This window comes from Biomphalaria glabrata, chromosome 6 (genome assembly GCF_947242115.1).
Source record: "Biomphalaria glabrata chromosome 6, xgBioGlab47.1, whole genome shotgun sequence".
NCBI classification, from domain to species: domain Eukaryota; kingdom Metazoa; phylum Mollusca; class Gastropoda; family Planorbidae; genus Biomphalaria; species Biomphalaria glabrata.
The window spans coordinates 54,404,661-54,409,639 of NC_074716.1; the positions used below are offsets into that span (position 1 = coordinate 54,404,661).

The following is a 4,979-nucleotide window of genomic DNA, read 5'->3' on the forward strand; positions in this document are numbered from 1 at the left end:
TTGTTGTGTTATTGACTGTTGCAGTGTTGCTGAGCTTGGAATCTACTAGATCTACACACGAGTGATGGTATGCCCTACTACCACACTGCGTGATCGTCTATTCAACCTGTGAGGTTGCTTATTTTATTCTTTAAAGAGAGAGTTGGTCTTAGCCATTTTTTTTTATCTCTCTTGAAACAGCACCACCAGCTTGTCTTAGTATTGACATTTGTCACTTTGTTCCTGACCTGAAGACAGAAGCCAGCACCAACAGATCAACATATCAGCGCAAGTAGAACCGGAACCGTGGAACTTAACCAGGGGCCTTTTTTTGGAAAACCTTACCATATCACTATTTAAGACAGGGGTTCTCAACCTGTGGGTCGCCACCCCCTTGGGGGTCGATTGACAATTTGTCAGGGGTCGTTTAAGACCATCGAAAGTATGGCCTAATCTAAAATGTAAAACTTGACACATACATGTTTTTGTAACAACGGAAATTACTATTTTTTACTGTTATTCGAAGATAGATGTAGCAGACAGCAGAATCAGAATTCATTTCAAACATTTTAATTGTCGCAGCAGAACAAATTTCAACAGTTTAAGTAAATGCGCTTAATGCATAAGCCTGTTCGTGTTGTAAAGCTCTGGTATGCCGTACGTAAGGTCATGAGTCATTATTAATCGTCAATAATAATAAGATATAAGTGAATTTAAGGTTCGCCACTTTTTTTTTTTTTTTTTTTAATTATTATTATTTTTTTTTTTTTAGTGACTTATGAGTTATTAAAAATTTATTTTTATTTCTATTATTTTTGCAACAATTTTTCCCTTAAGAACCTAAGACAAAGGACCTCCATCCTATATCCTTAGGAATTCTCTGGGGTCTGCTAGAGTTACAAAAATGTACATATTATGAAACAATTTGGTTTCTATAAAGTACAGAGCTCAAAGTAAGTATGTGTATGAAGAGCTTACAAAATTATTTCATTTTGGAATATAACTCATTTTAAGATTAAATTCATTATTTATTTTTATTATTATTTATTGTGATAGTGTTTTTGTTTTTTTTAACAATTTAGTAGTCCATTTGCTCCATTTTCATGAAATCCTGTCCTGTTTGGGTTGTCTTGAAAATTTATTAATTTGGTCAAAGGGATGTAACCAAAAGAAATTTCCACCTTGCATCTTCCAGTCCTAATTGTCTCTCTTGTTGAAAAAAGAAATTAATAAATAGTTTTAGGTAATTTTTAGTAATTATAATTTTAAAGCAAATAAATGATGTATTAAATACATACACATGCAAATTTTTAATAGTTATTACTTATACAAACACACACACCCATTACATTCAAAACTTATTTTCTTCATTGTTTAAACAGACTTTGTGAATTGATAATTTATGATAAAAATGGAACCTTCCAATTCATTGGAAGAAAATAAAGGAATCCTTGAGAAAAAAAAAATAAAAAAAAAAAATAAATAAATAAAAAAAAAATAAAAAATTCCTTGATTTAATATATAACATATGTACATACAATGGATCAATATAAAATTACATTTGGGGTTAGCCTTTATAGTGTTTAATTTTAAAATCAACTATATTTCTATATATTTTATCCAAATCATTAGGGTTAAAATTGACATTATGATACACAGCTTTAAGTCTACTGTTCCATACTAAGTTTCTGTATTCTGATAAAATTATTAAGTTAAAATTATGTATCATCTTGTGTTTAGCTTTAGGCAACTTGTTTAAGAGAATAGATAAATTAATATTCACATAGGTTTCACAATTTCCTTCTAATGAATCTCTTACAGTATTTCTAACATTACTAAATAAAGAACATTCTAAATATAAATGCTTTTCATTGTCACCATTAACAGATTGACAAAATTTACAATATTTTACACCAGGTTTTTTCTTTGAAAATGGAGTCATCCCAAAGATAAGTCTGTAAGATATTTCTTTAGCTTTTGTTGCAATGTGTTTGTTATGAAGGTTAGTAAAAGTGTCTTTAAAATCTGTTATATTTAAATCTTTTCCCCATTTAATCCTAATAGCTAAATTTTCTTGTAACTGTTTTTTTAATGTTGTGTATATTTCTTTATATTTATTGTGTATTGAAGGTTCATTGCCTGAAAGAGTTCTTGAGATGGATCTATAAAAAGGATGTAAGTTTGTGCCAAAATAGTGTGGAATGTTGTTTTGTATTGGAATTAAATTGCTTAATCTCAAACCATAATAATATATTGTAAAAGGAAAATCATTTGGATTCTTAACTACTTGACCTATGAATTTTAATCTGAGTGCACATATTTTAGTTTTGATGTCTTGTAAATTGATCCCCCCATCCTCTTTGTTTTGAATAATTGTAGTATGTTTGATGTTTCTAAGTGTGTTTTTGAAGATGAAACTTCTAATTATGTTATTTAATTGAAATATGTATTTTGTAGGAGGTTCTATAATATTGGCTAAATAGACTATCTTTGGGATGACCAAATTGTTTATAAGGATGGCTCTACCAAAAATAGTAGAACCTGTGTGCTTGTACCTGTTAACTAAATTGGATGCCTTAATAATAATATTTTTCCACTGATCTTCACAGAAGAAAAAGGGATTACTATTGTATTCTATACCACATATTTTGATTTTATTTACAAGTTTAAAAGAATATTTTTCCTTAAATGTCCACCTCCCTACACCCATTATTGAGGATTTATTTATGTTAATTTTAGAACCACTGGCATGGCCAAAAATTGTAAACTTTTCAACTATGTTATTAATATCATTTTCAGAGGAGGGAAAAAATGTTGTGTCATCGGCATAAGCCTTAACTTTAACTACTGGGATGGGTCCCGGGATTTTTGTTCCTTTGATAGATGGATCTGACCTAATAGATTCTAGAAAAGGTTCTAGACAAAGGATGTATAAAAAGGGGGATAAAGGACAGCCTTGTCTAACAGATCTTTGAATTGGAAAGGATTGGCTTAAAGAATGGTTGATTATTAGTCTACTGCTGGCATTGGTGTAAATTAGTTTAATGCATTTTATTAAAAAAGGGCTGATTTTACATTTTTCTAATATTTTAAAGAGGTAATTATGGCTGACTCTATCAAATGCTTTCTCTTGGTCTACAGATAACAAGGCAACGCTAGAGTTTTTTTCATGACTGTACATGATAAAATCTCGAATGAAATGTGTCATTCCATCAATACTCCTGTCGGGGTGGGTGCAGTATTGGTCTTGTCCTACGAGTTGGGGAGTGAAGGGTTTAAGTCGTTTAAAAATCATTTTTGTCAGTTGTTTATAGTCTGTATTGAGTAGTGAGATGGGCCTGTAGTCACTTGGAGAACTGTTATCTGTTGTTTTTTTGGCTAATAGTGTAATATATGCTTCGTTGAAATTTTTTGGAAGTTGTCCTGTTTTAACAGCGTCACTATACAGTCGCAGTAATAGAGGACTTATTATGGGAAAAAATGTCTTATAGAATTCAAATGTCAGACCGTCCGGTCCGGGAGATTTGTTGTTTTGTGTCGAGTCTAGTGCAGTTTGGAGTTCGTCTAGAGTTAATGGGGTCTCCAAAAGTTCTTCATCGGTCTGCTTCAACTGTTTACAATATTTTAGAAAACATTCTTGAGCCTCCTTGTTTATAGGTTCCAACTGGTAGATATTTTTAAAATGACTTATGAAAACATCTTTAATTTTGTCTTCGTCTTCAACTTTTGAGCCATGTATATCAAGAACACTTGTTATGCATTTACTAGACTGAACATTTTGTTCGATCGACAAGAAAAGTTTGTTTGGGCCTTCTTGACTTAAATAGTTCCTGCATCTAACTTCAGCTCCTTTGTAGATGTAGTTATTTAATTCTTCCAACTTTAATGAGGCTTGAGTTCTATCTATTTCGTCCTCAGCGTGTAATAGTGTGTGCTTCAGTTTCTCTAGTTCTTGTTTTCTACGTGTTTGTACTAGTGTTGATATGACCTGACATTGTTGTTTTATTGAGTTTTTTTACTAGTGTCCATGTTGTTGTTAGGTTAAAGTTTGGATTGTTTGTATCTTGTAAGCAAGAATTGAGTGTGTTTGAGATTAATTCTATAAAAAGAGGTATTTCTAGAAGAGAATCATTAAATTTCCAATGACTAGTTTTCCTTGTCTTTTTTTTAATTTTCGTACTTATCGTAACTATTATTGCCTTATGGTCTGAATATTCCAGAGACTCTTCTAGATGAGCTACCTTACTTATATGATACTCGGTTGGTACGTAAATTCTATCTAGTCTGGAAGTTACGGGATGAGCTTTATTCACCGAAGTAGTGTCCTGACCTGTGGGATTCACACTCCTGTATGCATCCTGTAACTTAAATTCACACTCAATGTCTTTCAAGAAATTATTAATAGTAGTGTTCATCTGTGAAGGAAGATTTACCGTTGTTGTGTACTGCTTGTCTAGTGTGGACGTGATGTAATTAAAATCCCCTCCTAAAATCAAACTATCCCCTCTATATGTGTCGTGTAATTTTTCACTCAAATATTCAAAAAATTCCCGTTTCTCTGTTCTTTTTGTTGGTGCATAAATGTTAGCCAGTGTAATTGTTTCATTTCTTGTTTCTACTTTAATGATGACTACTCTCCCTTTGTTGTCACTATACTTATGGACTATTTTAAACCTATCTGATACCTGAAAAATGGCTACCCCCCTGCATCCGCTACCATAACTAAAACACCCTTCCTTAAAACCCATGTCTGTTGTGTATGTGTGTGCTTTGTGTTCTGTACCTAAATTTGTCTCTTGTAAAAAAATAAAGTCTGGTTTATACTTTCTTGATAAATATACTACATATTATTGTTTGTTTGTGAGTCCATGAATGTTTAGAGACAAAACCGTGATGTCCTCCATGATTTTATATTTAAGTGGGTTTGTTTGTAACTAAGATGTATGTGTGTTTTGGAGAAAATTGAAGTGATATTGGATACCTGTAAGAGAAAAAAAAAG

General features: G+C 31.7%; 2 long non-coding RNA genes across 2 annotated transcripts; one reads left to right on the forward strand and one right to left on the reverse strand.

Moving 5' to 3' along the window:
• Window positions 1-1,068: 1,068 nt before the first annotated feature.
• On the reverse strand, window positions 1,069-4,670 carry LOC129926775 (uncharacterized). The gene is made up of 2 exons (XR_008778513.1): window positions 4,310-4,670; window positions 1,069-1,188 (listed from the first exon to the last, which is right to left on the reverse strand). It is a non-coding gene; the product is annotated as an uncharacterized LOC129926775 (long non-coding RNA).
• On the forward strand, window positions 1,186-4,690 carry LOC129926769 (uncharacterized). The gene is made up of 2 exons (XR_008778506.1): window positions 1,186-2,154; window positions 3,121-4,690. It is a non-coding gene; the product is annotated as an uncharacterized LOC129926769 (long non-coding RNA).
• The last annotated feature ends 289 nt before the right edge of the window (window positions 4,691-4,979 follow it).